Below are 10919 nucleotides of genomic sequence, written 5' to 3'. Positions count from 1 at the left end.
TAACTGGGTGTGCCAGTGCCTGGCCCCTTATGATTATATTCTTTTTTTACATTTATTTATTTATTTATTTTCCTTTTTGTTGCCCTTTTTATTATTATTGTTGTTGTAACTATTGTTGTTGTTATTGATGTCCTCATTGTTAGGACAGAGAGAAATGGAGAGGGGAGGGGAAGACACAGGAAGGGAGAAAGATAGACACCTGCAGACCTGCTTCACTGCCTGTGAAGCGACTCCCCTGCAGGTGGGGAGTCAGGCTCGAACCCGGATCTTTATACTGGTCCTCGTGCTTTGCGCCACATGCGTTTAACCCGCTGCGCTATTGCCAGACTCCCATTGATTACATTCTTAATGGATGGGACCAGTGATAATAGAGAGTTTTTGTTGTTGTTGTTGGTTTGTTTTAAATATTTTATTTATTAATTAATGAAAAGGATAGGAGGAGAGAGAGAGAAAGAACCAGACTTCACTCTCGTACATGTGTTGTGTTGCTGGGGACTGAACTCAAGACCTCATACTTGAGAGTTCAATGCTTTATCCACTGCTGCACCATCTCCCAGACCCCAAGTGTTTTTGTTTGCATTTACTCCTTTGATGGTACTAATAAAGGTTGTCATAGAGATATTAATCAGGGGGCCAGGTGGTTAAGCACTGGGTTAAGCACACATAGTACAAAGTGCAAGGACCTGCTTAAGGATCCCAGTTCGAGACCCCAACTCCCCACCTGTAGCGGGTTGCTTTGCAAGCAGTGAAGCAGGTCTACAGGGGTCTATCTTTCTATCTCTCTCTTTCTCTTTTCCTCTTTCAATTTCTCTCTGTCCTATCTAACAACAACAACAGTGGACAAAAAAAAAAAAAAAAATGGCTGCCAGGAGAAGTGGATTAGTGGTGTCAGGACCCAGCCCCAGCTATAACCCTGGAGGCAAAAATATATATATATATATATATTAATAATCTTTTCCTTGATATACATTTTTCTTCCAGTTTGTTTCTTACACAATTGTATGCAGTGTTTCTTCGAAAGGTTATCAAGGACTGATGATAATTCTCATTTTCCTAATGACTTATGATGTTGAGCTTCTTGCTCTATGTGTATTTGGCCATTGTAATCTGGTGTGTGTGTGTGTGTGTGTGTGTGTGTGTGTGTGTGTGTGTGGTCTCTCTCTTTCTCTCTCCCTCTATATCTCCCCTTGCTCTCTTGATTTCTGGCTGTTTCTATTGTCTCTATCCAATAAATAAAGTTAATAAAAATACTTTAAAAATTGGGTTGTGTGTATTTTTTTATTGTTTAGGAATTCCTTATATAATTTACACATAACTTCTGTTGTGGATACATGTATTTTCCTGATCTGTCCTCACTGTACTTTGACTTTCTTTCCTTTTTTTGAACCTGGGGCTTTGGAATCTCAGGCATGAGAGTTTCTTTGCATAATCATTATGCTATCTATTCCCACTGGTACTTTGACTTTCTTACTTGTGTATTCTAGAAGCCAGTAAAGTTCCTCTTAAAAGAATAAGTAAATACTAAAAGCATTAATAAATATTTCAATTTTTTCATGCTATACTGTTACTCTTGCAACTATCCAGCTCTTGAGTTGAATAGTGTCCAACTGCCAACAACAATAGTTGAATTGAATACTGTGCCATTGTCACTGTCAAGCAACTATAAACAGCCATAGGCCAAGTGAATACGCGTATCTGTGTTCAATTTTTTTAATTTATTGGCATTGAAAATTCGAATTTAATATACATTTAACATAGCATGAAATATTCTCCTTTTGATATTTCCAGCCATAAATATACATATATATATAAATCATTCTTACCTCACAGACTGTACAAAGACATGTTGCAGGCTGAATTTAGTTCACAGGCTATAGTTAGGAAATGCCAGTTGCATTTTATATATAAAAATGTTTTTATTGTTAGAAATTATTTATTCATTAACATGAGAGAATGAGAAGAGAATCAAACTATTACTCTGGTAAATGCATGGCCTAGGATTGAATTTGGACATTGAACTTTTAAGTCCAAAGCTCTAGCCACTATGCTAAATAAAAAATTTTAATTTTTGTTTATCTGTTGATAGAAATACCTATTGCTGAAAGAATATTATAGATTCTGAAGTCACAGCAAGTTAACCAGTTTTCAAGCGACTATAATATAATATAGTACAGTACAATAAAAAAACAGGATAAAATGCTCAGAAATCTCTTGAAAAATCCACTTTTTGCAATAGTTATTTCCAAACCAAAGAAAATCAAGTAGAAGCATCAGCATATAATAAAAATCAAACAAGAATAACAAAAAAGTTTTTAATTTGAATTCCAGTTTTTATAAATTCTTTTGTCAGTAAAGCTCTTTTATTCCCGTATAAGAAATATTTGTCTGTCTCAAGGTCATGAATAAGTTCTCCTTTCTAAATGCTATGCTTTATTATTCCTGTTTATATTTATGATCCAGATCGAGCTCACTGTATGGTGTGAAGGAGAGATTTTAGAGTCTTGTTGCCTTGCACTCAAGCTACTACACAAATTTTCAATTTTATTATGCAACTATGAACTAGCTGTTCTGTAAAACTTTCTTCGGGGCCCCAATGTGGAAATTATTATTTGCAAGAACTCCTCTTGAAGACATTATATACCATACTGCAGAAGGGTTGTTTTTTTTCCTGTCTGAAGGACATAATAGTTCTTTAAAGAAAGAAATTAAGCCTTTACAGTAAAATATGAAAAGTATCATGATAATATTGGGAGTGTTTTTTCTTTCTCATCTATAAATAAGAGGTATTTTTTTTTAAAAAAGAGGACTGTGAGCTTTAATGATTAACTAGCATTCGCCACAGTTCTAGCAGTACAGTCTAGAATAGGCTTCATGAAATTTATTTTAATGGATGGATAAACCAATATTAATGAATACCCACACACATATATAAAGTGTGTGTATAAATACTGTATTTGTATAAGAAAGATATATATATATAATGCAAACAATATGTATACATATCAATTCAGTGTAATAACATATATACCCAAACTTATTCAAGCTTTCTACTTCCTCCCAGAGATACATGATTAAACTACTACTTCAAAAACCTCTCTATCCCATGTGAGCCTTAGACAAGAAAGCACAGTTTACTCTGTGTAAATTAATGCTTGAAATTGTCAGATTGCTGAGTTCAAATCTGGACCCAGTTGCTAAGCTGTCCTGTAACCTTAGACTGCTTAATTTCTTTACCTTGCCCCAGTAATCATGTATATGAAGTGGAAGAATGTTTTCCATAAGGTTTTGAATATTAAATCAGTTAATATATATAAAATAGCTAAAGGCTTAAAGACTCAAGGAGGACAGAAATTATTTCTGTCTTGGTCACTAGTTCTTCTATGTCACTAGTTCTACACAGTGGGTAATCATACATGTCACTAAGCACAAGGACTAGAGCTCAGACCCCTGGTTCCTGCTGCAGGTGTCTCTCTTTCACGGTATCTCTCTACCTTTCTTTCCCGCTTGATTCCTCTCTGTCTTTATCAGAAAAGGCAGTAAGAAAAATAGTGCACTAAGAACAGTGGAGTTGTGCAGGCTCTGAGTCATGATAATAACCCTGGTGGCAAAAAAGTCTTGATAATTCTTATTTAATTTATGATATAAAAATTCCAAATCCCCATGTCAACTATTTCTTATCCCTCATGAGAATTTTTGTTCTAGTCACTGCATTTTTCTATAGTGACACAAGGTGGCAGCATCGTTCTCCTTTTGAGTTAGCAGTCAAATTTTTATCTGTAGTAGAAACAATCTTGCAAAATCTTCATTTGCAAATTCCATTATAGGTTCTATCTATCTATCTATCTATCTATCTATCTATCTATCTATCTATCTATCTATCTATCTATCTGTCTCCCTTCTTCTCTCCCTCCCTCCCTGTCTCTTTCTTCAAATGAACTATTTGGGTTATTATATGGCTAGATTTTATTTGCACTGTGCACTAAAGATTATCTGTAAAAGGTTAAAATTTATTATATGAATTGAAAGGCTGTTTTTAAGTTAACATTACTGCTTTATGTTTTCAAATATTTATTTATTCTCTTTTCTTGCCCTTTATTTTATTGTTGTAGTTATTATTGTTGTTCTTGATGTCGTCGTTGTTGGATAGGACAGAGAGAAATGGAGAGAGGAGTGGAAGACTGAGAGAGGGAAGCGACTCCCCTGCAGGTGGGGAACCAGGATCCTTACACAGGTCCTTGTGCTTTGTGCCACCTGCGCTTAACCAACTACAGCCCGACTCCCCCCCTGCTTTATGTTTTTAAAGCTCTCTTTCTGTAACAAATAATGAACTCAAGTCTCCCATTTCAATGACATAAGATGCAACAATGTTATTCCTTTCTACGTCTAAACAAGGAAGGAAAAAAACAACATAAAATTTTTTCTCTCCAGTCGCTAAAGATTTGAGATGAACGCTATATAAAGCAGGTCAAAAGCACTCTGTGAAACCAGTGCCTAGATGTAAGTAAGCATTTCTGAGACGAGACCTTGAGATAAGAAGAAAAAAAAAAAACTTCATTTAGAAATTGAGACCCGAATTCTAGTGATTTGTCTGTAATCTTCTTATCTGCAACTGTAAACTATACCTTATCTGTAAAGTGTACTTTACAAAAATTGCACCTTTTCTACTTGACCTGAAATCAGTCAACACAAGTTTTTTTGTTTTTGTTTTGTAATTTATAAGGGCTTTATTTTTGTATTGCAAGAGTTAACTTATGTTAGAATCATTTCCATTTTACTTATGGGAAAAACCAATTACAGTCAGTTATATGGACTTGTATTAGTTTTCTCATCTATAAAATGGGACTAATGATAGAAACTCCACCCACCTCGCTGAATTGTAAGGATAAAATAATAGGTGTGAAAGTAACTTTAAAAAGAAAGAACTCTCACTGTTCCTAATTATTAGTTTAAGCAGATGGTATTTCACAAACAATCCTGTGAAATAAACAACATTTAAATAAATTGTATAGAAAAAATAAGCCTGATAATTTTGATTTGCTGCCTTTAGAAATCTTAAGAAAATATACATTAAAAAAAAGTGATTAAAGTAGAGGCTCAGAAAGTGGTGTGACATTTAGAGCATTGACCCAGCAGGAATGAAGTCCCATGTTTGATCACCAGCATCACATACACCAGACTGATGCTTCGGTTCTTATTAACAAACAAATCTTTAAAAAAGGTAAAAAAAACAGAGACTAGAAGTTACTATCACATTTCAGGAAGGATAAATACAATTTAATGTATTTCAAGAGTTATTACCTGATAAACACTTTTTTTTTATATACTAGAGTTCTGCTCAGTTCTGGTTTTATGGTAGTTTAAGGTAGTGCTGGGAATTAAATCTGGGATGTTGGACCTGCAGATGCAAAAGCTTTTTTGTATAACTATTGTGCTATCTCCCTAGCCAGATAAAAACTTTTAAAAAATATCTATGTTTAAATTAGGTGTACTATAGAATAAAGTGTTTCTTTTCTCTTAGAAATTGACATTTGACAAACACATTTTGACTATTCACTGTGTATTAGGCATTTCAGATGTCTTAAATGTTTTACTCACTAGAAATGTATATATTTAAAATATATTTCTATTTATTATTATTTCATATATATATATATCTATGCACATATATATAATTTAAAGTTTCTGGGAACTGAAGTCCAGAGAGGCTGGTTGAATAGCAGACCCAGGATATGAGATCTCAAATTAGACTTCTTGCCTTTTCTTGGGAATGTAACATAGAGGCCTTTACTCAGTCTTGTGAGGGCAGACGCAATATTGAATCCAATACCTATAGCTGCAAATGAGGGAGTTTTGTTTAGCAAAAATCAGATGTGGAATGTAATAAGTACCTGTGTAAACAGGTACCTCTTAGTTAAAACTTATTCTTTTCTTTCTTCCTTCCTACCTTTCTTTCTTTCCCCCCCCCCTTTTTTTTTTTTTTAATTTTTGCCTCCAGGGTTAACACTGGAGCTAGTGCCTGCACTAGGAATCCACTGCTCCTGGAGGTCATTTTTTCCCCATTTTATTGTTGTTGCATAGGACAGAGAGAAATGGAAAGAGGAGAATACAGAGAGGGAGAGAGAAAGATAAGACACCTGCAGACCTGCTTCATCACTTGCGAGGCGACCCCCCTGCAGGTGGACTACGTTTGAACCAGGGTCGTTACTCTGGTCCCTGGGCTTTGTGCCATGTGCGCTTAACCCGGTGCACCCCCACCCCACCCCCACAACTTACTGTTTTCTTAAGTGAATTTCAATAGATTATGAAATTTGGACTCTAAGATAAGTTACATTTCTCTTAAATATTTCTAGCATTAACACGTTATCTTTCTCTTAAATATTTCCAGAGTTAATTTATGCTTTAAAAAATGAAAACTGGTGGTCCAGGAGGTGGCGCAGTGGATAGAGCACTGGGTTCTCAAGCATGAGGTCCTGCGTTCAATCCCCCAGCAGCACAAGTACCAGAGTAATGACTGGCTCTTTCTCTCTCTGCCTATCTTTCTCATGAATAAATAAATAAATTATTTAAAAGAAAACATTTAAAAAATGAAAAACAATTATTAAATGTAAGGGGTTAAAAACCAAACATATGAGCTAACAAGAGATCATAGAAATGAAGGCCATTTACCTCTCTTGGGAGGTATCAGGAGAATGATGTACTGTTGTTGCCACACAGAGTAAGGTAACCTTACAAAGCATTTATCCCTTGCTGATGTATAGTTTTCATACAGACTTGTTCAATGAACTAGATGCCATTTTCAGGTGTGAATTTAGGTAGGATATGTTTGTCAGGAATTTTAATTACTTAATTACTTTGAAACAGCACCACTTCAAATGATCAAGTTTGTACCATTGCATTTTCTTTGCTGGATGGTTTGTTCAAACTCATTTCAGAGTTGAGCAAAGACACTGGTTGGGGCAGTGTCCTAGCAGGTAGAGTGTAGGATTTGTATGACTCTGGTTTCTTTCTCTTTCTCTTTTTAATCTTTTTTAAAATTTATTTATTATTGGATAGAGAGAGAAATTGAGAGAGGAAGAGGAGACAGAGAGAGAGAGAGAGACAGAGAGATGCCTGCAGCTCTGCTTCACCACTCAGAAGCTTTCCCCCTGCAGGTGGGGACCAGGGGCTTGAACCTGGGTCCTTGTGTACTGTAATGTGTGTGCTTTACCAGGTTTGCTACCGCCCAGTCCCCTCTGGTTTCTCTCATAATAAACTAACAATATATTTTTTTAAATAGAAAAAAGGTCTTCAGATTTATGTAATTGTCTAGACTGCTTCATTTCAAAGAATGAAATCAATATCATGATTTGGCAAGTCAATTTTAGTGACTTTCTGTGGTGTTCTATTTTCTTGACGAGTTATCTAAATATAAGAGCTATTTGCAAATAACTACATTTAATTTATTAAACTAATTTAAAATAATTAAAGAGGGGGGCCAGCCGGTGATATACCCGGTTAAGTACACATAGTTGGAAGCACAAGGACCCAAGCAAGTATCCGGGTTTCAGCCCCCACCTGCAGGGGGGATGTTTCAGGAGTAATGAAGCATCAGTCTGCAGGTGTCTTTCTCTCTCCTTCTCTATCTCCCTCTCCTCTCATAATTTCTCTCTGTCCTATCCAAAAAAAAAAAAGGAAGAAATGGCCACCAGGAGCAGTGGATTCCTAGTGCTGGCACCCAGCCCTTGTGATAATCCTGGAGGCAAAATAAATAAATAAATAAATAAAATAATTAAAGTCACAAAAAATTGCCTACAGATTCTCAGAAAGGAAAATACAGTGCACTCATTTTAACATTCATTTATTTTCACTTTTATTTGCTCTTGGAATAACAGATTTCTGTCCTTCACTATAAGTAGTTGAGTTTAATGTAGAAGCCTGGGAAATAGCTCATCTTGTAAAGTATGGGGTTTGCATGCCAGAGGCTCCCAGTAAGATCTTCAGGGCTGCATGTTCTCATTCTCTCTTAAGTGAAACTCTACCTCATATCAAATAAGCTGATTAAAATTAACAAGTTTACCCAGTAAGTTTAAAGAGACCAGCAATGCTTGTTGAGCTGTTATACCCTTTTGATACAGTAAAAGTTTCGCTTTTAAAAATGCCAACTTATAAATGAATAAAAGTCATTTCACAGATAAGAAAAATATATAGGAAATGTAAAGGAAGGTAACTATAAAACTCAAATAATAGGACAGAGTAGAAACAGAAGTGATCATCTGAGTGGTACAAATGTCCAAGCATTCTGTAGATGCTCAAAGAAGAGGAAGATTAGAGTGAACTATAGTTTTAACAAGACTTTCACTTGACTTCTCTGTTAGAATTCCAAAGATACGTTTTGGTGACTTGGCTCTTCAAGGATGATTATATTTACAAAGAGGGTGTAGAAAGAAAAGACACCAGAACTCCTAAAATCCTTCCAAAGTGTCACTACTACTGAAATCAAGTTTGATCCTGTGATTTTAACTTTTCCAGATAAGGTGTTTTTAAAAAGTTATCTACAAAATATGTTTTCTTAGTTCCCTTGGCTTTTCTTGCTGCTGTTTGGATGGAGACTACATTCAGATCTGCAGCTATAAGCACCATCTCTAAAGTTGTATGGGATTAGTTACTCTGGCTTCCCGGAGACACTTTGCTTTTGTTGTTTTGTTTTGCTTTGATTTTTGCTTTGCCAACCCCACTTACTGTGTTATTGACTTTGCACTTGAGCATAATTCAGCAGGCACCAGAACCTGTGCTTCGGGAGAGGCTACAGAACAGATAATCTGCAGAGCTGACAAAGGTTTTACTAACTATAACACCAAATCAGAGGGTGTGTTTAGTATTACACAAAGGGTTGAAGTTTAAGTTAATTCTATCCAGGAGTCAAAAAAGAACTGAACTGACATTTCTGAGGGTCTTAAGGAAAGAAAAGCATTTTACTTGTTAGAAAAGGAGAGGAAGTACATTAAAGCAGCTGCAGTAGCTGGGCAGCGGTCTAAACTGTTAAAGAACTGTTGGAGAAAGAACTAGTGACGGGGTGGGGCTGTAGCGCACCAGACGAAGTGCACATAGTACAAAGCAGAAGGATCTGGGTTTGAGCCCCAGGCTCCCTGCCTGTAGGGGGGTTGCTTCACAGGTCTGTATGTGTCTATTTTTCCTCTCCTTTCTCAATTTTTCTCTGTCCAGTCCAAAACAATAACAGTAGCAACAATATCAACAACAATGGAAAAAAGATGGCCTCCAGGAGTAGTGTACTCGCTGCACAGCAATAACCCAGGAGGCAAAAAAAAAAAAGAAAGAACTAGTGACTAATGATGATGGTGCTAGTAGGGTATGGAACCCATAACAAGTCAGTGTCAAAAAAGGGCCATTTTGTTTTTGTTTTGTATTTTCTTTGGGGGAGGGGGTCTTTTTCTTCTTCCTCCTCCTCCTCTCTCTACCCCTTCTTCATTAAAACTAATTTCTACTTCTGGGTGCATAAAATTAAATCATCAGAGGAGTGGCCCTGGAGGTGGAGTGCTGGAGTTATAAGCATAAGGTCCCAAATTTAGTCCCCAGCATCACATGTGCCAGTGTGATGCTCTGGCTCTCCTTGTCATAAATAAAGACATCATTTAAAAAAGTTGCTTAATGAAAGAAGTGACTACAGGAAATGCCCATTATATTGTTCCTTGTGCACCAGCTCTCTCTTATACATTATTTGTAGTATTATCAAAATTATGGTGGGGGGAGGTGGCTGGGGAAATAAATAGCTCACCCCTGGCAAGGTTTTACCATGCTGGCAACTCAAGTTCAAGGTGCTGAACACCACATGAAAGTGCTATTGCAATGGGGGGAGGTGTTGGTGCTGTGGAGTGCCTTCCACCCATTCTCTTTGTGGAAAAGTCAGTCCAGGGTAGTACAGCCCCAGCCACAAGAGTACATTATAAGGGAAGGTCCTTGTCCAGGAACCATGTATATGTTGCGTTGAAGAAAAATAAACTCACATAAAACAGTTTAAAATAATGACAGTCTCAAAGTTAAAGTATTAAAGTGCCCTGAAATTCAAACTAAGCTAAATTTAAAAGAAGCCTAGGTTACCTTTAGAGAGCAGCCCTGCTGTCCAGGTCGTTGTAGTGGAATTGACAGATTTGACGACAGTTGAACTGGCAGAGGGGTTTGTGGGCTCCTTTACTCCAGAAGCTGGGATATAGTGCTTCCTATACACCTGGCACTGTTTCAGACATCTACATGAATCAACAAATCTTCCCAATGGCTCATTTTGGGAGAAACAGTTATTATTTCCAGTTTACATATGGTGAAAATGAGGGTCATAGTCAAGGTGCATGCCGTTTTCTTAATAAAAAAAAGATTTAAAAATGCGTGACTCCTTAGAATAGAGCATTTAAAGATGCTAAGATCTTTAAAAACAGAAACAAAAACAAAACTCTTAGACTTTTTCCTTAGTATTTTTAAGGTAGTGCAATTCAAATGAAAAAAAAAGTAGGGGTGGGAGCCAGGGCGGGGGAGGGGGCTTAAAACCCCACATTTGTAACTGAGGAGAAATACAACTTAATCGTACCGTCAAAACTTTTGTCTGACCCAAGGACAAGAAAATATTTCTTTGCTTTTTTCCTTCTTTGATTTGATTTTGTGACTGGTGTTTCTGAACACTAGGGGCTCCCTGAATCTCTGGTCTGAGAGTAAGTTTTCCTTTTAGAACTTTTTTTTTTTTTTGGAAGGGGGTGGGGGAAATGTGGCCTTAATTATCCTACGTCTTAGGCAGCTTAAGGAAGGGGTTGTACTTTCTGAATGCCTTCAGAGCCAAGTAGGAGGTCCCTCTCTCTCTCTTTAAAAAGGACCTCGTGAAATAAAAGTGCAGAAAACAAATCCAGACGATCACAGCAGCAGCCGCAGCGGCAGCA

Source organism: Erinaceus europaeus, chromosome 13, assembly GCF_950295315.1.
Source record: "Erinaceus europaeus chromosome 13, mEriEur2.1, whole genome shotgun sequence".
Lineage (NCBI taxonomy): Eukaryota > Metazoa > Chordata > Mammalia > Eulipotyphla > Erinaceidae > Erinaceus > Erinaceus europaeus.
The sequence above is the reverse complement of the archived record's forward strand: the minus strand, read 5'-3'. Positions refer to the sequence as shown.